This window comes from Chiloscyllium plagiosum, unplaced genomic scaffold, assembly GCF_037043375.1.
Source record: "Chiloscyllium plagiosum isolate Xiang-an unplaced genomic scaffold, Cpla_swu_hap1 HiC_scaffold_42, whole genome shotgun sequence".
Lineage (NCBI taxonomy): Eukaryota > Metazoa > Chordata > Chondrichthyes > Orectolobiformes > Hemiscylliidae > Chiloscyllium > Chiloscyllium plagiosum.
Genome location: NW_028270180.1, coordinates 61248367 through 61271722, shown reverse-complemented (window position 1 = coordinate 61271722; position 23356 = coordinate 61248367). Strand labels below are relative to the sequence as shown.

General features: G+C 45.4%; 1 long non-coding RNA gene across 2 annotated transcripts in view; it reads left to right on the top strand.

The window, feature by feature from the left end:
- Positions 1-802: 802 nt before the first annotated feature.
- The window catches only part of LOC148137832 (uncharacterized), a 115509-nt gene continuing 92955 nt past the window's right edge, over positions 803-23356 (top strand). Inside the window, exon 1 of one of the 2 annotated variants that reach the window (XR_015754111.1) lies at positions 803-910. This is a non-coding gene — a long non-coding RNA (uncharacterized LOC148137832). The remainder of the gene's footprint in view (positions 911-23356) is intronic. The other variant, XR_015754110.1, reaches the window with a different exon arrangement.

Below are 23356 nucleotides of genomic sequence, written 5' to 3'. Positions count from 1 at the left end.
CTCCCATCACATTACCCAACATATCAGCTAAAGCAGGACGCACTGCGCATGCTCTAGTCAACAAGGCGACCCCCGAGTGATTGATGTCAGCACCGGACCAATGAAAGGACGGTGACCTAGCAGGAGGTTGGTCCTCCAACCAAGCAACGTGAATGAAGGGCGGAGCTAAACTAAACCATGTGATCACCCTCGCACGCGGCGCACAGTCGCTGTAATGAATGCTCGGGAAGTTCTGGAGAGAAAGGATACGGTAAGGAAAGAAATAAACAGGGAAATGGGAGAAAAACTGTGTTGCTACAAGCGGAGAGGTTTTACAAACAAATTGTGCACGTCGGAAAACACAAATTTGAACGTCCCAGTCCCGTGTTTGCAGTAAATGAGGAATGGCCTCAGTGCGACTGCAGGCCTGAGTGAGCGCCGCCATCTTTATTCGGGACAACGATTCACTGGACACGTGCGGAGCCGCCATCTTTGTAGGGGGCAAGGTGCAGCCAGGCGCATGTGCAGCCTTTCTCTCGATAGAGTCATTCGGATCATCGCAGCTAATACTGCTCTGATTCACCTCTGGGCTCCCTCATGGCCACTTTGTCAATATCTAGCTTCCTCAGTCTCGAACTATGGGTGTATTTTGGCCTGTTTAGTACTGTATTATTACGTTTATAGACCCTTTGCAAATGAGTTTTTCACTGCGGCCCAGCCCCTGACCATGTGCTGCTCTATTATCAGATTACTGTTTTTCTTTTTCATTCCCTGTAATCCATTTTGCACTCCATGAAACATCAACTGTGTTTCTCCTTCCACAGATACCAGTGATTAATGCCAAAGCCCTGTTGCTTGTGGAGAGGGTGATGTTTGACTTTCTTGTACAGCTGCAGTTTGTGTGGTGAAGGTGCTCTCACAATGTGGTTGGGTAAGAGACATTACAGAGTATTCATTACAGCAACAGTAAAGATCTGAAGATAATGTCCAAATCAACAACAGTTTGTAGTTTTATCATCATGCTTATTTCATAAAAATACTATTGAGTACTTTAGATATAAGGCCAGAGATGGACATTTTAAGTCAGGTGATATTAGGTCAGGTGACCAAAAGCATTGCCAAAAAGCAGGTTTTGGGGGATGTCTTAAAGGTGGAAAGCAGACCGGTGAGGTTTTGTCTGCAAATTCCAGACCATGTTGCTTTAGTAACTGTAGAATCAGCCACAAAGTTGAAGTAATGAATTAACAAATCGTTGGGAGTCTCAAAGAAAATGGGTTGAGACCTCGACAAAGAATGTGTGGTGCAGGGAGCTCGGGATGATCACAGCCAGGAATCAAATCAAGAATTAAATTTTTAAATTGTTGTTGCTTATGAATAGGAGCCTTTTGACTGATGAACATTTTTGGGGAGAAGTGAGCATGTGGGCGATAGAGCTTTCAATTTTTCTTGAGACTACAGGGAGGTTGAATTTGGGAGGCTGGCCAGGAGTGTTTTTGGATAATTAAGTCTGGAGATAACACACGATGGATGAGAGTTTCAGTATATGAACTGAGATGAGGGTGGAATCAGCTAGAAGTAATGATGTTGGAGTGGGGCTGGGCTGTCACTCTCACCTCACCTCTGGATTCAGCTGGTTGTCAGGTTGTGAATCAGGCGGTAACACAATCGGGAGCTGAGTGGCCCTGGTGGTGCCTAAAACGAGTGTCGCTCAGCTGGCTGTTGCTGAGCAGCTGCTGCTTGATAGCCCTGTTGATGACATCTTCCATCACTTTACTGCTGATCGAGTGTGGACTGACAGAGGGAAATTGCCTGGGTTGGATTGCCCTGTGTTTTTGTGTTGAACATCCCTGGGCAATGTATCATATTGTCGGTCGATACCAGTGCTGGAGCGATACGTGGCTTGGTGGGTGGCAAGTTCTGGAGCACAAGCTATCAGTATTATTTCCAGAATGTTAGCAGGACCCGTAGCCTTTACACTACTTAACCATTTCTCGATATTATTCGAACTAAATTGAACTGGCTTAAAGCTCACATCTGTGACGTTAGGAACCACTGGAGAAGGCTGAGATGAATCATCTCACTTTGCATCTGGCTGAAAATTACTGCAAATGCTGTCATCTTATCTTTTGCATGGATGTGTGAGGCCCCTCCATCTGTAAGGGTGAGGATATCCGTGGTGCTTCCTGCAATGAGTTGTTTAATTGTCCATTACCATTCACAACTGGGTGTGGCAGAACTCTGATCTGATCCATTGGTTGTGGGATCACCTAGCTCTGTTGCTTGCTGCTGATGCTGTTTGATTATGCAGATAGTCCTGCTTGGTAGCTTCACCAGGTTGGTACTTCATTTTTAGGTATGCCTGGTGCTGCTCATGGCATGCTGTCCTTTCCTGTCCATTGTGATGGGTGAGTGCGGGATGTACAAACCCATGAGATTACAGATTGTGTTGGAGTCCAGTTCTGCTGCTGTTGTTATCCCACAGTGCCTGAGAGAGATCCAGTTTGAGTTCCTACATCTGTCCCATTTAGCACGGTGATAGTCCCACTCAGCACAATGGAGGTTTTTCTCAACTTTAAGGTGAGGCTTTGTCTCCAAAAAGACTGTGGGATGGTCGCTCTTACCGATACTGTCATGGACAGATGCGTTTGCAGCTGGCAGATTCATACTGATAAGATCTGGTATGTTTTTCCCTCTTACTGGTTCCGTTACCGCCTGCGGCAAATCCAGTTGAGAAGCTATGTCTTTGAGTACCCGGCCAGCTCAGTCAGTAATCCTGCTGCTGAGCCACTCTTGGTAGAGGTCATTGAAATCCTGTACCCAGAATAGGCTTGTCACTATTTTATTGCCTCAGTGCTTCCTCCAAGTGTTATTCAACATGGAAGAGCACTGATTCATCAGCTGTGGGAGCACGGTACGTGGTAATCAGCAGGAGCCATGAGACTTCCTGGTGCCCAAAGTCAATGCTGAGTACTCCCAGGGCAAATGGTTCCTGTGTGTACACTACTGTGCCGTCACCTCTGCCTGGTCTGTCCTGCTGGGGTGACAGGACATATCCAGAGATTTCAGTGAAGACTGCAGATGCTGGAGATCAGAGTCGAGAGTGTGGTGCTGGGAAAAAAAACGCATGTCAGGCTGATGAAGGGCTTCGGCTCGAAACGTCGATTCTCCTGCTCCTCGGATGCTGCCTGACCTGTTGTGCTTTTCCATCATCACACTCTCTATCGAGGGATGGTGATGGTGGTGTCTGGCCATTATCTGTAAGGGATTACTATGTGAGTATGACTATGTCAGGCTGTTCCTTGACTAATCTGTAAGACAGCTCGCCATGTTTTGGCCCCCCAAAAAACAGATGTTAGTGAGCAGGATGTTGCAGAGTCGAGAGGGCTGATTCTGTGGTTGTATTTCCTAATGCCTTGTTAGATGCCAAGTGGTCCATCCAGTTTCATTCCTTTGTTGAGACTTTGCAGTGATTAATACAGTGAGTAGCTTGTTGGGCGACTGTCAGGTTGGCAGGATTTTTTCGCCATTGACAATGGTTCCATGGAGATCAGGAGATTCCTAATTTGTTATTTTTTTCTTGAATTCAGATTCTAACATCTGCCAAGCTGGGATTCGAACAAGGACTTCAGTTGTACATTTTAATATTCTGGATAAATGTTAAATATATTAGGTTTGTTCACTCATTTTAAATATCACTAACCCTGGTTTTGTTTCTTTGTAAAACCCTGTCCATCATCCTGTCTCCTTCATCCTTCCCTCCAACAACAAGAGCAAGGAGCACATTGAGTTTCTCTGTCACTAAGACTGAGACAATCCGATCAGCTGCCTCTGCTGCTTCCCTCCCTCCCACTAGCCTACCGAGGCAAACTGCCTCACATGGTGTTCCTGGTTTTTGTCCCAAACTTACATCTTTCTCCAGTCTCTTGTCAAGCCTTATCAGAGCTCATCTTGATCTTTTACTAGTCTCGCTAAACTACAGACATTCCAACTCTGTTTCCTCCCCATCACTCCCCCTCGCCAATTCACAGGTATTGTTCCTTGTTCTGTCTGTCTGCCTTTTCTGGTTTTGTCCTTCTCCTCCATTCTGCAGAAAAAACTAACATTTGACCTCACCATCATTTGTAAATCCTGCTCCATCTCCACTTTCCCTTTCCTTTCTGAATTCCTTGTATTTAGTGTCCCTCAAGGATCTATCCTTGGTCCGTCCTGTTTCTCACCTACGCACTGCCAAGGAGGTGACATCGTCCAAAAGCACAGTGTGAGGTTTCACATGAACACTGTCAATGCCCAGCTCTCCCTCCCCACCATCCCTCTCCATTGCTCCACTGTTACTCAGTTACCAAACTGCTTATCACGTTCCCACTACTCGATTAACTGCAATTTCCTCCAAAGAAACATTGTTACGGTTAAACCCATTACCTTCAGTTGCTATTACAAATTCCTTTCCCTTACTGCTGAGCCCCTCCCTCTCACTGGGTGTAATCTGAGATAGAACTAGACTCTTCACAACATTGCTGTCATATCTGACCCCAAGGTGACCTTCTGATCAGACATCTACACAATCACAAACACCAGGAATTCCAATCTCTAAAATGTTGCTTGTCTCCACCTCACCCCAGCTCTATTGCTACTGAAACCCCTTACCCGTGTCGGTGTTAAATTAAACTTGATGAATCTGAAATGAACCCTTGATTTCGTGACTGACCCAGAATCTGCTGCTTTCAGTGTTTCCTACACAATTACCCCCGGTCCCTTTGTGGTGCAGCTTTCTACAGTTTCCACCATTTAAATAGCACTCTGTTCTCTTATTATCCCCTCCAAAATGACCGACTTCACTTTTTCCCAAATTATACTCCATCTGGCAACTTGTTGCCCCCTTCTCCTGTGCATCTCTCTCTCTTCACAATCCTCTTAGAACTTTACAGCTATGCCTTTTCCAGGAGTTCCCCCCCCCCCCCCCTCTAAACATTTACTGGGAGCACTGGGCTGTGTGAAGCATGCAGAGTTGCTCTGTTTTTAGGGATATATCATTGGTCAGAATTGAGTCAACTTGCCCATCGAGCTGCATGAGCCTTTCACTCCCCATGTCTTATTGATGAGGCACAGCGGCAGCACGGAAGGAAAAAAAAGAAGCAAATCCTGCTCTCCACATCTCACTGACTCATGGAATATTCTGTCCCATGTGGCAAAGATCTGCCTTGTTCAGTCACATGAAATTCCAAGGTGGAAACTCCGAGAAACCCACATAGATTTCCACCTGAACTGACTGCTGACCTCCACAAGGGGTAATGTGCCAGGAGGAGGGGATGGTGCGAGTTTCTAACCTGAACTGACAGTGATGGATTTTATAAACGTGTATTACAGGATACTACAGGTGGACATTCAGATGGTAATCTCAGTCATTGTAACACCAAACTCTGATTGATTGAATTAGTCAATTCATCAGGACCTGGATATTTGCATTGTGTGTGAGTATTGTATTCCATCCGAATCCCATTTGCTGCATAAAAGTTCTTCTTTGAATCTTCCCAAACCTTTAATGTGTGTCCTGTAATCCTTGTATAATGAGCTGTTGGGTATAATGTTTATTATGATAACGTGTAACTTTTCTAAACCCCTCTGTCACAGCTCCTCTCAATTGCCTTTGCTCCAAGGAGAACACCTCAGTTTCCACAAACCCCTGATTCCCCAATGTCTGTTTGCTGTCTATAAGGTACACATCAGGATTGTGTTGGAATATTCTCCACTTGCCTTCATCAGTGCACCCCCAACACTATTAAAGAAAGTGAACATCCTCCAGGACAAAGCACTGTGCCTGAGTGGTGTCCCATCCACCACCTTCAGCATTCCCTCTCCCCACCCCAGAGACACAGTGGCATCACTGTGTAAAAGGTAAAGGCAGCATTGTCCTACCAGACCATAGGGGTGCTCTCTAATTAGGGAGGAAACTTGAGCCCCTGGAAGAAACCCATGCAGACACTGGGAGAATGTACAAGTCCCACAGAGACAGTTGTCCAAAGCTGGAATTGAACCTGGGGGTCCTGGCAGCAGTGCTAATCACTGAGCCACGGTGTCATCATAACATTGTAATTTGATTCACAACTACCACTTCCTCTGATAGTTCATTCCACACACAAACCATTATCTGAACAAAAACTTAAAAAAAATTCCCGAACGCCTTTTTAAAGCCGTTCTGCTGTCACCTTAAAAGGTATGTACCCAGTCTTGAATCGCATCCCTTCCTGGAAAGGACACCTGCTGTTTACATTACTGATACCAACCCTCCATAATTCGAGAAACGTCTAATAACGTCACTCCTCAGCCTCCTGCGTGCCAGTGAAAGAAGTCGCAGCCTATCCAGCCTCTGCTTATAATTCAACCTATCCATTCCCATCAACATCCTGGTAAATCTCTTCTGAATCCGCTCCAACTACATCATATCCTCCCGATATCAGCATGACCAGAACTGGACACGGAATTCCAGAAAAGGCCTCCCCAACATCCAAAATAATGTCACAACTCTTGTACTCAAAGGTCTGAGCAATGAAGGCAAGTATGCCAAGCACCTTCTTAACCACCCTGTCTACACGTGACAGACGTGAAAGACCCGAACCCCTCGGCCTCTTTGTTCCATATCACTACTCGAGGCTCTGTTTTTAATTAGTGTAAGTCTGCCCTCGTTTGTATTTTCAAGATGTAATATTTTGCATTTATTCCAATCCAAAAATCCCAAAAAACCCTGAGCATTAACGACAATAGGAGTATACTTAAGAGGGAAATCAGGAGGGCAAAAAGGGGACATGAGATAGGGTTATGAATTAATGTTTATAAATACATTAAGAACAAAAAGGGTAACTCGAGAGAGAATAGGGCTCCTCAAAGATCAGTAAGGTAGCCTACGCGTGGAGCCGCAGGAGATGGGAGCGATACTAACTGAATGTTTTGCATCAGTGTGTACTGTGGAGAAGGACATGGGCAATATAGAATGTGGGGAAATAGATGTCGACATGTTAAATATGTCTATCTTACAGAGGAGGACGTGCTGGGTGTCTTGTAACCCGTTAAAGCTTGGTTAATCCCCAGCACCTGATCAGGTGAACCCTAGAACTCTGTGGGAAGCTGGGGATGTGTTTGCTAGGCCTCTTGCTGATATATTTGTATCATCAATTATCACAGGTGAGATGCCGAAAGACTAGAGGTTGGTTAACGTGGTGCCGCTATTTAAGAAAGGTGGTAATATTGATTGGAAGCTCTTTAGATCAAGTAGATTGTATGGGGCGGTGTTTGTGCAGTGTGTCCAGGAAGCTTTTCTAACGCAGTATGTAGATTGTCCAACCAGAGGGGAGGCCATATTGGATTTGGTACTCGGTAATGAACCGGGACAAGTGGTGGGCTTGTTAGTGGGTGAACATTTTGGTGATGGTGACCACAATTCTGTGACTTTCACCTTGGTTATGGAGAGAGATAGGTGCGCACAACAAGGTAGATTTTATAATTGGGGGAAGGGAAATTACGATGCTGTAAGGCAGGATTTGAGGAGCATACGTTGGGAGCATAGGCTGTCAGGGAAGGATGTGGTGGAAATGTGGAACTTTTTCAAAGAGCAGATACGACGTGTCCATGATATGTATGTACCTATCAGGCAGGAAAGAAATGGTCGTGTGAGGGAGCCTTGGTTGACGAGAGAGGTTGAATGCCTGGTAAAGAGGAAGAAGGAGGCTTACATAAGGTTGAGGAAACAGGATTCAGACAGAGCAGTGGAGGGATACAGGATAGCCAGAAGGGACCTGAAGAAAGGGATTAGGAGAGCTAAGAGAGGGCATGAAAAGTCGTTGGCGGATAGGATCAAGGATAACCCCAAGGCAATTTATGCGTATGTGAGAAACCTGAGAATGACGAGAACGAGGGTAGGTCCGATCAAGGACAGCAGTGGGAGACTGTGTATTGAGTCGGAAGAGATAGGAGAGGTCTTGAACAAGTACTTCTCCTCAGTATTTACGAACGAGAGGGACCGTATTGTAGAAGAGGAGAGTGTGAAATGCACTGGTAAGCTAGAAGAGATACCTGTTAGGAAGGAAGATGTGTTGGACATTTTGAACAACTTGAGGATAGACAAGTCCCCCGGGCCTGACGGGATATATCCTAGGATTACGTGGGAAGCAAGAGAGGAAATTGCAGTACCATTGGCAATGATCTTCTCGTCTTCACTGGCAACGGGGGTGGTACCAGGGGACTGGAGAGTAGCGAATGTTGTGCCCCTGTTCAAAAAAGGGAATAGGGATAACCCCGGGAATTACAGGCCTGTTAGTCTTACTTCTGTGGTAGGCAAAGTAATGGAAAGGGTACTGAGGGATAGGATTTATGAGTATCTGGAAAGACACTGCTTGATTAGGGACAGCCAGCACGGATTTGTGAAGGGTAGGTGTTGCCTTACAAGTCTTATTGAATTCTTCGAGGAGGTGACCAAGCATGTGGATGAGGGTAGAGCAGTGGATGTAGTGTACATGGATTTTAGTAAGGCATTTGATAAGGTTCCCCATGGTAGGCTTATGCGGAAGGTCAGGAGGCATGGGATACAGGGAAATTTGGCCAATTGGATAGAAAACTGGCTAACCGGTCGAAGGCAGAGAGTGGTGGTAGATGGTAAATATTCAGCCTGGAGCCCAGTTACAAGTGGAGTTCCGCAGGGATCAGTTCTGGGTCCTCTGCTGTTTGTAATTTTTGTTAATGACTTAGATGAGGGAGTCGAAGGGTGGGTCAGTAAATTTGCAGATGATACGAAGATAGGTGGAGTTGTGGACAGTGAGAAGGGCTGTTGTCGGCTGCAGAGGGACTTAGATATGATGCAGAGCTGGGCTGAGGAGTGGCAGATGGAGTTCAACCCTGCCAAGTGTGAGGTTGTCCATTTTGGAACGACAAATAAGAATGCGGAATACAGGGTTAATGGTAGGGTTCTAAGTCAGGTGGAGGAACAGAGGGATCTTGGGGTCTATGTACATAGATCTTTGAAGGTTGCCACTCAGGTGGATAGAGTTTGTAAGAAGGCCTATGGAGTATTATCGTTCATTAGCAGAGGGATTGAATTCAAGAGTCGTGAAGTGATGTTGCAGCTGTACAGGACTTTGGTTAGGCCACAGTTGGAGTACTGTGTGCAGTTCTGGTCGCCTCACTTTAGGAAAGATGTGGAAGCTTTGGAGAGGGTGCAGAGAAGATTTACCAGGATGTTGCCTGGAATGGAGAGGAAGTCGTACGAGGATAGGTTGAGAGTTCTCGGCCTTTTCTCGTTGGAACGGCGAAGGATGAGGGGTGACTTGATAGAGGTTTATAAGATGATCAGAGGAATAGATAGAGTAGACAGTCAGAAACTTTTTCCCCGGGTACAACAGAGTGTTACAAGGGGACATAAATTTAAGGTGAAGGGTGGAAGGTATAGGGGAGATGTCAGGGCTGGGTTCTTTACCCAGAGAGTAGTGGGGGCATGGAATGCGCTGCCCGTGGGAGTGGTAGAGTCGGAATCATTGGCGACCTTTAAGCGGCATTTGGATAGGTACATGGATGGGTACTTAATCTAGGTTAGAAGTTCGGCACAACATCGTGGGCCGAAGGGCCTGTTCTGTGCTGTATTGTTCTATGTTCTATGTAAGGACAGGCCAGGGAACTATCGACCGGTGAGCCTGACATTGATGCTGGGCAAGTTGTTGGAGGGAATCCTGCGGAACAAGATGCGCGTGTATTCTGAAAAGCAAGGACTGAGTAGTGATAGTCAGCATGACTATGTGCGTGGGAAATCATGTCTCACAAACTTGATTGAGTTATTTGAAGATGTATCAAAGAGGATTGATGAGGGCAGAGAGGTGGGCATGCTCTATGGAATTCAGTAAGGCGCTTGACAAGGTTCCCCATGGAAGACAGGTTAGCAAGGTTAGATCTCATGGAATACAGGGAGAACTAGCCGTTTGAATACAGAACTGGCTCAAATGTAGAAGGCAGGGTGGTGGTGGAGGGTTGTTTTTCAGATTGGAGGCATGTGACCAGTGGAATGCCGCAAGGATCAGTGCTGGGTCCACTTCTTTTCGTCGTTTATATAATATGATTTAGATATGAGCATAGGATGTATAGTTAGTAAGTTTGCAGATGACACCAATATTGAAGGTATAGTGGACAGCGAAGAGGGTTACCTCAGATGACAACAGGATGTTGTTCAGATGGGTGAGAAGTGGCAGATGGAGTTTAAGTCAGATAAATGCGACGTGCTGCATTTTGGAAAACCAAATCTTAACAGGACTGATACACTTAGTGGCAAATTCCAAGATAGTGTTGATGAACAAAGATATCTTGCAGTGAAGGTTCATATTTCCTTGAACGTAGAGTTTCAGGTGGATAGGACATTGAAGAAAGTGTTTGGAATATATTCCTTTATTGATCAGAGCATTGAGTATAGACGTTGGAAGATCATGTACTGACATTGGTTAGGCCTCTTTTGGAATATTGTGTGCAATTCTGTTCTCCATCAATCGGAAGGATGTTGTGAAACTTGAAAGGGTTCAACAAAGATTGACAAGGATATTGCCAGGGTTTGAGCTGCAGGAAGAGAGCAAAAAGGCTGGGGCTTTCTTTCCCTGGAGCATCGGAGACTGAGGAGTGACCTCCGTAGAGTTTTATAAAATCATTGGTAGCATGGATAGGGTAAACAGACAAGGTCTTTCCCTGAGTAGGAGAGTCCAGAAATAGAGAGCATAGGTTGAGGTTGAGAGGGGTAAGATATAAAAGGGAACTAAGGAGCAACTTTTTCACGCAGAGAGTGGTGCGTGTATGGAATAAGCTGCCAGAAGTAATAGTGGAGGCTGACAGTTATAGCATTTTAAAGGCATTTGGATACTTGACATGAATAGGAAGGATTTAGCGGGATATGGCCCAGGTGCTGGCAAGAGGGATAAGATTAGGTTCGGATATCTGGTCGGCATGGACAAATTTGACCGAAGGTTCTGTTTAGTGCTGTTCATCTGTGACTCTCAGTTTCGGTCTCTTCAAAGATAAATCTTAGTCTGTTTTATTTCAGTAAAGCTACAGCATTCAGTCGGCAACTGTTTTTATTCTTTAAATACACATCTTATGATACTTTGATTAAGTTTTTTAAAATAAAATATGAGTACTAATTTATTCTAGAGTAGTGTTTTGTAAAGCTGTAAGACTGTGTGCCTTTTTCTGGGTCTGTGGACTGTTAAGGTGCAAAGATAGCCATTCGTATGTGCAGTGATGTGCTCTTCCTGTTGGATGCAGGAGATTAAGGAAAGTTTCACTGATCTTGATTGTCTGCAGGAAGTGAGGATGCAAATCCTGTAGGATTTCATGGATCAGATGGAGCGATGATTAAAGGTAATGAAGAATTTACAGGAGCCAGGGGGTGTGATAGGTGGCAGTTTCAGAAAGTTAGGAAAACTGCCGATCCAGTCAGGTAGATGGGTTTCCTCTCGGAAAGGGTGAAGTGGAGGACAAGTAGTGCAGGAGTCTTCTGTGGTTATTTCCATCTCAAACAAGTATACTGTTTTGGAAAGCATCGGGGGTCACACTCTCAGGGGAATATCACACTGACAGCCAAGTATCTAGTGTAATGTGAGGTATATCAGGTTCCACGCGATCGATGGTAATAGGGGGCTCTCTAGTCTGCAGAACAGACTGCAGTTTCTGTTGCTAACAGTGAGACATCAGAATGGGGTGGTGCCTCCCTACAGTCTGGATGAAGGATGGCTCTGAGGGTGCAGAGTATTCTGAAAGGGGAGAATGATCAGTGGGAGGTCGCTGTACATTGGTACCAATGACATAAGAGAAAAGAATGAGGTCCTGATGAGACAATATAGCAAATTAGCCTGGAGGATAATAAGCAGGTCCATGTGGGTAGTAATATCTGGATTACTCCCGGTGCCACATGCTAGTGAGAGTAGGAATAGCAGGGTAGAGCAGATGAATGCGTGGCCAAGGATCTGATACAGGGGAGAAGGATTCACATTTTTGGATCATTGGAATCTCTGCTGGGGTAGAATTGACGTGCATAAGAAGGATGGATTACACCTGAATTGGAAGGTGTCTAATATCCAAGCAGGGAGATTTGTTAGTGCTACTCGGAAGGCAGTAAGCCAGTGAGGGGAAACCTAAAGTGATAGTGAGAAAGGAGGTAAGTCTGAGGCTGCTACAGTTGAGAATTTAGACAGGCAAGGGCAAGGCACAGAATGAGGTAGGACTGACAAGGTTCAATAGACAATAGGTGCAGGAATAGGCCATTCTGCCCTTTGAGTCAGCACCACCATTCATTGTGATCATGGCTGATCGTCCACAATCAGTATCCTGTTCCTGTCTTATCTCTGTAACACTTGATTCCATTATCTTTAACAGCTCTATCCATCTCTTTCTTGAAAGTATCCAGAGACTTGGCCTCCACTACCTTCTGGGGCAGAGCATTCCATAAACGCTCCATTCTCTGGGTGAAGACGTTTCTCCTCAACTCTGTTCTAAATGGCCTTTCCCTAATGTTTAAACTCTGTCCTCTGGTTCTGGACTCACCCATCCGTGCAACCATGCTTCCCGCCTCCAGAGTGTCCAACCCTTTAATAATCTTGTAGCTCTCTATCAGATTCCCACTAATTCTTCTAAACTCAAGTGTATACAAGCTCAGTCGCTCTAATCTTTCAACATATGATCATTCCGCCATTCCGGGAATTGACCGCATGAACCGACCCAACACTCCCTCAACAGCCACAATGCTCTTCCTCAACTGTGGAGACCAAAACTGCACACAATACTCCAGGTGCGGTCTTACCAGGGCCCTGTACAGCTGCAGAAGGACCTCTTTGCTCCTATACTCAATTCCTCTTGTTATGAGGGCCAGCATGCAGTGAGCTTTCTTCACTACCTGCTGTACCTGCATGCTTGCTTTTATTGACTGATGTACAAGAATACCTCGATCTCGTTGTACTTCCCCTTTACCAAACTTGACTCCTTTTAGATAGTAATCTGCCTTCCTTTTCTTGCTTCCAAAGTGGATAACCACACATTTATCCACATTAAACTGCATCTGCTATGCATCCGTCCACTCACCTAGCCTGTCCAAGTTAACCTGTATTCTCATAACATCCTTCTCACATTTCACCCTGCCACCCAGCTTTGTCATCAGCAAATTTGCTAATATTACTTTTAATACATTCATCTATATTATTAATGTATATTGTAAACAGCTGCGGTCCCAGCACCGAACCTTGTGGTACCCCACTAGTCACTGCCTGCCATTCCGACAGGAAGCGTTTATCACTACTCTTTGCTTCTTGTCAGCCAGCCAATTTTCAATCAAAGTCAGTATATTCCCCTTTGTAAATCCATGCTGACTCTGACGAATCCTATTACCGATATCCAAATGAGCCATAATTTCATCTGTTATAATTGACTCCAGCATCTTTCTCACCACTGACATCAAGCTAACCAGTCTATAATTCCTTGTTTTCTCTCTCCCATCTTTCTTGAAAATTGGGACAACATTAGCCACCCTCCAATCTAACTGTACATCTCCTGATTCTGTGTCTCCCTCTTCGCAAGGGGCTGAACGTCATCCCTCACCAACAGGGCCATCCTACCCCCTCTGCCCATCAGTCTGTCCTTTTGATAGCACTGCACTGCATTTATTTCAGTGCAAGAGGTTTGACAGGGAAAGCAGATGAGCTTAAGATATGGTTTTGAACATGGGATTGGGATATAGTGGGTATTACAGAAATGTGTCTTAGGTTGAAAAGGACAGGTAGCTTAATGTTCCAGGGAATAGATGTAAAAGTAAGGATAGAAAGGGGGATAAGAGAGAAGGTGGAATTGTGTTTTTGATTAGGGATAACAATATTGTTGTGCTTAGGGAGGATATTCATGGGGGTTCGCCCGGTGAACTTATTTGGGTGGAACTGGGAAATAGGATCAGGATGATCACCTTGTTGAGGTTGTCTGTGTAGGTTTCATCCGGGTGCTCTGGTTTCCTCCCACAGTCCAAAGATGTGCAGGTTGGGTGGATAATCCAGGCTGAATTGCCCATATTGTTCAGGGATGTGCAGGTTGGGTGGATTGGCCATGTGAAATTACCCATAGTTTTCAGGGATGTGCAGGTTGGGTGGATTGGCCATGGGAAATGCAGCGTTACAGAGGTAAGGTAGGAGGATCTAAGGGTCAGTGTGGATGTGATGGGCCGAATGGCCTGCTTCCACACTTGGGATTCTCTGACGATAATTCTACTAGTTTTAAAATAGTTGCAGAAAATAATAGACCAGATCTAAAAGTTGGTGTTCAAAGTTGGACAAAGGTGAATTTTGACGGTACAAGGCGAGAACTTTCAATATTTCTTTGTAACCAACCAGGTAAAGGGACGGCTGGAAAGTGGGAACATAAGAACAGAAGGAATAGGAGCAGGAGTAGGCCATCTGGGCCCTCAAGCCTGCACTGCCATTCAATAAGGTCAGGGCTGAGCTTTTCATGGCCTCAGCTCCACTTTCCTGCTCTCTCACCATAACCCATGAATCCTTTCCTGTTCGCAAATCTACATTTTGCGTTAAAGACATTCAAGTTGATAACGTCAACTGCTACATTCATCAGGGAATTCCACAGATTCATAACCCTTTAGCTGAAGAAGTTCCTCCTCAACTTTGTCCTAAATCAGATACCCCCTTATTTTGACGCTCTTCTCTCTTGGTTGACCCCCCCCCCCCCCCCCCGACAGTGGAAATAACCTCCCTGCTTCTATCTTATTTTTTCACTTCTTAATTTTATTTTTTCCAATACAACCTCCCATTCTTCTAAATTCCAACAAGTATAGTCCCAGTCTATTCAGTCTCTCCACATACACCAACCCTCTCAACTCCCGACTCAAACTCGTGACCTTCCTCTGCACCCCCTCCAGTGTCAGTACATCCTTGCTGAAGTAAGGAGATCAATCCTGTACACAGTACTCCAGGTGTGGCCTCACCAGCACCCTGTACAGCTGCAGCATAACCATCCCTCTAGCAAGGAAGGACAATAGACCATTCACCATCTCTTTTAGTCCCCTGGGATGCATTCCATCACAGCCAGGAGACCCGTGTACTTTTGGGCTGTTATCTTTCCCAACACTACCTCTTTACTGAGAATGACATTTTCTATGTCCTCATCTGCCATTGCCTCCATAGGCCTGTGAAAATGAGACAAGAGTACATAGACAGTATGTTCAGTTAAGGCCAAGGCTGGTAGGTGTAGAGAATGCTGTGTGTCTAGAAAAATTGAGGGTCTGGTCAAAAAGATGAAGGAGGGATATGGCAGGTACAGACAGCTGGGTTTGAGTGAATCCCTCTGAGTTTCGGGGCAGTAGGAGTACACTTGAGGGAAAACAGGAGGGCAAAAAGCATACAAAAAGCTTTGGGGGAAAAGAGGTTTAAGGACAATCCAAAGAGATTCTACAAAGCACTAAGGACAAAAGAGTAACCAGGCAGAGAATATGGACCCTGAAAGATCAACAAGGCTGTCTGTGGAACCACAGAAGGTGGGAGAGATACTATCTGAGGATTTCATATCAGCTTTTACTGAAAGAGGATATGGAAGCTGGAGACTTTGGAGAAATAAATAGTGAGAACTTGACAACTATCCATATTACAGAGGAGGTTGTACTGGATGTCTTATGCATAAAGCTGAATAAATCTGTGGGACCTGATCAGGTGTATCCCAAATCTTTGTGGGAAGTTAGGGAAGTGATTGCTGGGCCCTTCGCTGAGATATTTCCATCACTGGTAGCCACAGGTGAGGTGTTGCTAGACAGCGCCATTATTTGAGAAAGAAGATGAGGAAAGGCCAGGGAACAATACACTGATGAGCCTGAGGTTAGTGGCAGACAAGGTGTTGGAAGGAATTCTAAAGGACAGGTTTATATGTAATTGGAAAAGCAAGAAGTGATTAGGGATAGTCAGCATGGCTTTGTACATAAATCACTGACTTGGACTTCAGAAAGATATTCTAAAAGCTTCCACATAATAGACTGGTTAGCGAGTTAGACACCATGGGATGCAGAGAGAACCAGCTATTTGGATACAAATTGGCTGGAAGGTTGGAGACGGAGGGTAGTGTTTTTCGGACTGGAGGCCTGTGATGAGCAATATGGTGTAAGGATCGGTGCTGGGTCCACTGCTTGTCATCATTTATATCAGTGATTTCTATGTGAATATATGAGGTATAGTTAGTAGGTTTACAGTAGACATCAAAATTGGAGGCGCACTGGACAGCGAAGAAGGTTACCTCCGAGTACAATGGGACTTCAATCAAATGGGCTGAGGATTATCAGATCGAGTTTATTTCAGATAAATGTGAGGTGCTCCATTTTGGAAAAGCAAATGAGGGCAGGAATTATACACTTAATGGGAAGATCCTGGGGAACGTTGCTGAACAAAGAGACCTTGGAGTGCAGATTCATAGTTCCTTGAATGTGGAATCATAGGCAGGGTAGTGAAGAAGGTGTTTGGTGTACTTGCCTTTACTGGTCAGTGCATCGAGTAGTGGAGTTGGGACGTCATTTTGCGGCTGCACAGCACATTGATTCAGCCACTTCTGGAATTCTGCTTTCAGTCCTGGTCTCTCTGCTATCGGAATGATTTTGTGCAACTTGAAAGGGTTCGGAAAAGATCCGCAAAGATGTTGCCAGGGTTGAGGGTTTGAGCTATATAGGTAGAGGGTGAATAGGCTGGGGCTGTTTTCCCTGGAGCATCAGATACAATTGTGAGGGGCATGGATAGGGTAAAATCCCAACGTCTTATTCCCAGGATATGTGAGTCCAAAGCTTGGGGGCACAGGCTTCAGGCGTGAGGTAAAAGATTTAAAAGGGATCTAAGGAGCAATGTTTCCAGCTGAACATGGTACGTGTATGGAATGAGCTGCCAGAGGAAGTGTGGAGGCTGGTACAATTACCCAATTCTGCCTTTGAGATGTTTTATGTGATTAGCAAAAGTTTAGAAGGATTTCGGCCAAGAGATGGCAGATGGGATGAGATTAATTTAGGATATCTGGTCAGCATGGACAAGTTGGATCGAAGGGTCTGTTTCTCTGCTGTACATCTTTATGGCACTACTAAAATTAAGATGGGTTTGTCTTTGACGGAGAGTTAGCAGAAGATCAGATAATTCTCCTTGGAGCTGAGAAGGTTAGGCAGTGATTTCGACCAGGAGCAGATTTGTTTCCAGGATATTTAATTTACAGAGACAGGGAGAAATTATTAACGTCACAATTTTGAGTAACTACCTTCAAGTAACTGGCAAATAATGCAGGTTAAAAATGTGAAGATTATTTTACTCCCTAAGTTCTGATAATCTGGAACAGTTTGACCGAGAGCTGGAAGCAGATTCAGTAGTTATTGTCAAAACAAATTTGGAATTTAACTTTTTTAAGGAAGGATTTGGAGGGCTACAGACAAATGGGAGGTGAGTTGGGATAGACTGGCACCATCTCCAGAGGGACAGAGTACAGCCCCATTGGTCTGAATAGCCCCAAACCCCTGTGCTCTGTGTTACTGCCCCATTCACTGTGAATAATGAAGCTCATCCCAGGGCAGAGTCATAGAGACATACAGCATGGGATTAGACCCTTTGGTCGAACTGGTCCATGCCGACCAGATATCCGAAACTAATCTAGTCCCATTTGCCAACACCCTTACTATTCACATACCCATCCAGATGCCAAATGGTGTAATTGTACCAGCCTCCACCACTTCCCTGAACAGAAGATTCCATATACGCACCAATCTCAGTGTGAAAAAAGTTGCCTCTTGGGTCCCTTTTAAATCTTTCCCCTCTCACCTTAAACCTACACCCTTTCGTTCTAGACTCCCCCACCCCAGGGAAAAGACCTTGTCTATTTTTCCCATCCATACTCCTCAGGATTTTATAAAGCTCTATGAGGTCACCCCTCAGCATCCGATGCCCTTGGGAGGAGCCCACTAATGTCACAATGGGGCCCGGGTGATTGACAGCAGCTTCAGACCAATAGGAGAATTGGCATGATCCTCCAGCCAATGGGAGTGAATTTGGGTGGGTCCAGCAGTCCAACACGTGGCCATGAGCTGTGCAGTCACAGTGTCACGGTGAGGGGGGACCTAGTGAGTGTGAAGGGAGTGAGAGAGACTGCAAAGTCTGGGGAAGAAATGGAGCAATTGTGGACTCGGAGGGTTTATAAATGCACGGTTTTAGGCTGCTAGACCTGAATTAGAAATTCCTGGTAAATTAGAACCAAAAGAACTGCGGATGCTGTAAATCTCTCACAACAACCAAAAGGTACTGGAAAAGCTCAGCAGGTCTGGAAGCACCTGTGAAGGGAAATCAGAGTTAACATTTTGGATCCGCTGACCCTTCCTCAGAACTGATGTTACTGAAAAGAAATGTCGGTTTATATGCAGAAGGTAGGGGTGAAGGAGTAAATGATCGGTGGGGATAGAGTCCAAACAGATGGGAGCAGTTGGACAAAGGAGTGGATAACGATCTGACAGGGGGAGGGTGAATAGCTGTTTATGGGGACTGTTCGTGGCTTACCATAGGTAATGTGTAATGGCAGGCTATGTGACAACAAGGACTGATATGTGGGTTAAGAGGCTAGGGCGCTAGGACATAGCAGAGTTCAGGACCTAAAATTATTGAATTTGATACTGGGGCTGGAGGTGTGCAGGGTCCCCAAGTAGAAGATGAGGTGTTGTTCTTCCAGCTTGCATTAACCTGTGGCGCTGGAAAAGCACAACACGTCAGGCAGCATCTCAGGAGCAAGAGAATTGACGTTTTGGGCATATTCCTTTCTTCAGGAAAGCAGGGATTTGGGGGGGAGGGGTGAGTAAGAGGGCTGAGAGTTAAATAAGAGGGATGTGTGGGGTTGGTGGGAAGGGAACTAGGAAGGTAATAGGTAGATGTAGGTGGAGGGTAATGGAGAGATGGTGGAGTGGATAATTGGAAAGGAAGATGGACAGGTGGGACAGTTCAAGAGGGTGGTGTCGAGTTGGAGGGTTGGATCTGGGATAAAGTAAGGGAGGGGAGATGAGGAAACCTTGATTCTGTGGTTAAAGGGTCCCAATGTGGAAAATGAGGTTTTCTTCCTCCAGGCGTCGGGGGGCTGGGATTTGGTGGTGGAGGTGGCCCAGGACTTGCATGTCCATGGCGGAGTGGGTGGGGAAGTTGAAGTGGTCAGCCACAGGATGGTGGGGTTGGTTGGTGCATGTATCCCAGAAATGTTCCCTGAAACATTCCACAAGTTGGTGTCCTGACTCCCCAGTGGAGAGGAGACCACATCGAAAGCAAAGGCCATAATAGGTGAGGTGTTTGGATGTGCAGGGAAATCTCTTGCTGGATGTGGAAGGGTCCTTTGGAGGTGAGGGGGGAGGTGTGGGCACAGGTTTTACACCTCTTGCATTGACAAGTGAAGGTGCTGGGAGTGGAGGGTAGGTTAGTGGGGAGCATGGGTCTGACTAGGAATTCACAGGGAATGGTCTCTGTGGAATGCTGAAAGAAATGGAGAGGGAAATATATCTCTGTTGGGATCTGATTGTAGGTGGTGGAAATGGCAGAGGATGATGCGTTGTACCTGGGTGGAAGGTAAGAACTGGGGGGATTCTATACTTGCTGCAGTTGAAGAGGTGTGGTTCAATGGCAGAGGTGTGGGAATTGGTGGAGATACACTGGAGAGTATTGTTGACCACATGGGAAGGGAAATTGCAGTCCTTGAAATACGGGGCGTTTTGTTGTGTTCTGGAATGTTCTGCCAGCTTGCATCAAGCTTCACTGTAACACTGCAGTAAGCATGAGACAGAGATGTTGGCCAGGGAACAGACTCGTGTGTTAAAGAGACTGGCAACTGGAAGCTCAGGGTCTGTTTTGCAGCAAAACGTAGATCAGCAGCTGCCATTTCCAGCACCTCCACTGAGTTGCTGCCAAACACAGGTTCCTGTCCCCTCCATTAGCAGCTATGCACTCTCCCAGCAAGATTGTTATCCACTCCTTTGTCTTTCCAAATGTTACTGTCTCTTTTGGGCTCTGTCCCCACCTATTATTTACTCTTTAACCCCTATCTCCTATAGTCCAAAGCTATGCAGGTTAGGTGAATTGGCCAAGCTAAATTTTCCGTAGTGCTCAGGGATGTATAGGTTGGTGCATTAGTCAGGAGAAATGTAGAATAATAGCGTCGGGGAATGGGTTTGGTTGAGAAACTCTTCAGAGGGTGGGTGTGGACTTGTTGGGCCGAATGGCCTGTTGCTACACTGTAGGGATTCTAATTTTCCCAGCTGCCATTGGTTCTGAGGAAGAGTCACTTGACCTAGAATGACCCTTAGTGTGTGCAGGAGGAGGAAACGGGAAAGGGGAGTTGGATCCGGTTTAGACTGGGAGGGTTTAATTACACTCTGTACAGGTATTTAGGCCTGAATTAGAAACTCTTGGTCCCACGTTTATAGCAAATGGGAAAATGGCTGTGGCCCTCAGGCAGTGATAGGTCCTGGGTTATGGCCACCATCTTTATTTGGGGGCAAGGTACAGCGAGGCGCATGGACATGTAGTCTTCCTGGGTGGGGGAGGGGTGATTTGAAGAGGAGCATTTACATATCAAACACATACCAAGAGAAATGCTTGCCTTCAATATTCATCTTGCACTGACTATGAGCTTTGTTTTGTGAATTCATTTTATAGGATATTACTTGAGAATAATTGAGACAGGGATCTCAAAAGCAATTTTCTATCGTCATCAGGATCTGAATACCATTGACATTTAACTGTGGAAAGGAGAAAGGTTTGTCTGTTCTGTCTGTGGGAATGTATCTTTTTTTTCGAGCAAAAAGCAGAAAGATGTTCAAATTAGTGGTTGGATCACCCTTGGGGTTTGTGCTCTGTTCTGGGCCGTGCAGCTGTGGAAGGAGATATTGCCCGGAGAGGGAGCACAGATTTATCCAAATTACACCTCGTCTCTTTGTAGGAAATATCAGATTTTGTCCCAGTCACCCACTTCATGATGTTAACCTATAAACTCCTTATTTTCAATTGACTGCAAACTTCTCATTAAAATTCCTTGTGGAGTCAAATTCCAGCACCATTTCAGGTGGAATGCTCCAGATTCTGACAACTGTCTGTTAATCCAGAAACTGCTGAGGTCTATGTTGACTCTGGGGTTACAAAGGGCTGAATTGAAAGATGAGATGCACTTCCTGAGCTCCCATTGAGATGCATTGGAACAGTACAGGAGGCTGAGGGCAGTGTAGGTGTGAGAAGGCAATGAAAATGACAGGGCTGCGCTGCGAGTGCTGGTTGGCTCAATGAGTGTGTTTTGGAGTTGGGTGTAAAGAGAGCGTGGCGAGACAGGGAAAAGGTGAACCACAGCTTCAGTTTTAGTTCAGGCCATTCAGAAATTCACATGGTCCCAATGGGAACAGCCAGTTTGTAAGTGAAACCTGCTGAGATATTTATAAGTTTTTAAAAGTATAAAATGTCAGCTTAAGTAAATATTGGGGCTTTTGATTATAATGGAAATGTTTGAAGTGAAGGAAGGTTTCTCGCTCATTTAAATTCTCTTAATTGGATTAACTAGCTGAATCTAGAGACGCATTGTTACTGGAGCCCTCAGACCCGTGGTGTGCTCCTCTTGTACAATGTGGGGAATAAGGGCCGCTTCCAGTGTCGCTGACGGCTGTGTGTGCAGGAAGGGTTCCCATCTGCAGCTACTTGGAAACTGCTTTTCAGAGCTGGAGCTGTGAGTGGACTTACTGTGGAGCATCTGCGATACTGAGAATGTTATGGACAGCACGTTTAGTGAGTTAGTCACACTGCAGGTGTGGGTTACACAGGCAGAAAGGGAATGGGTGACCATCAGATCAAGGAAAAGGCTCAGGAAGGAAGTGCAGGATTCCCCAGTGATCATTCCCCTTCTCAAACAGATATTGTGCACCACTTGGGATTCTATAAGGGGGGGGGGGTAACAGGTGGGGTAGCCTCTCAGGGGAACTCAGCAACAGACAGGTTAATGACACCACAGATAGCTCCGCTGCACAGAACGGGAGGAAGGAAAATGGCAGAGCTATAATGACAGGCGATCCAGTAGTCAGTGTCAGAGACATGCGTGTCTGTGGCCACAGATATGAATCCAGGACAGTGGAATTGAACCTAGGTCCATTTATTGATAGGTGTACAGACCAATAAAGGTCAGCGTCCCAAATGCAACCTTCAGCACTTGATTACCCTGAAGCTCTACTTTCCAGGAACTGTGCACTTGTTCTGAGCCCTTCAGAGAGATTGAAGGGGGTAGGGAGAAAACAGGAACAGGGTTGCGTTGTGATCTACAAAATAACGGTCACACTCCGCTCTCAGTCTCTCCCCTCTGTCTCCCACCTCCCATCGTACCTCCTCCCCAACGCAGGGAAAATACCTTGTGTATTTACCGTATCCATGCCCCTGCTGATTTTATAAACCTCTATAAGGTCACCCATCAGCCTCTGAACCTCCAGTGAAAACACTGTATTCATCCGCTCCCTGTAGCTCAAATCCTCCAACCCTGGCAACATGCTTCTAATTCTTTTCTGACCCTTTTCAAGTTTCACAATATTGTTTTGATAGGAAGGAGATCAGAATTGCATGCAATATTCCAAGCGTGACCTAACCAATGCTCTGTACAGCCGCAATATATCCTCCCAACTCCTATACTCGGTGCTCTGACCACTAAAGGATAGCAGACTAAACACCTTCTTCACTATCCTATCTACGTGCGATTCTGCTTTCAAGGAGCTCTGAATCTGTTTTCCAAGGTCTCTTTGTTCAGCAGCACTCCCGAGGACCTTACCATTAAGTGTATACATCCTGCTAATATTTTGCTTTTCTAAAATGCAGCACCTCACATTTATCTAAATTAAACTCCATCTGCCAGTCCTCAGCACATTCAACCATCTGATCAAGATCCCATGTAATCTGAGGTAATCCTCTTCACTGTCCACTGCACCTCCAATTTTGGTGTCATCTTACTAACATTACTTCTTATATTCACATCCAAATCATTGATATAAATTATGAAAATTAGTGGATCCAGCACCGATCCTTTGTGACACCCCACTGGTCACAGGACTCCAATCTGAAAAGCAACCTTCCACCACCACCATCTGTCTTTTACCTTTGAGCCAGTTCTATATCCAAATGGCGAGTTCTCCCCGTATTCCATGAGATCTAATCTTGCTAACCAGTCTCCCATGGGGAACCTTGTTTAACGCCTTACTGAAGTCCATGTAGACCATTTCCACTGCTTTGCCCTCATCAATCCTCTTGTTGTTACTTCAAAAAAATTGACTCAATTTCATGAGACGTGATTTCTCATACACAAAGCCATTATTAAT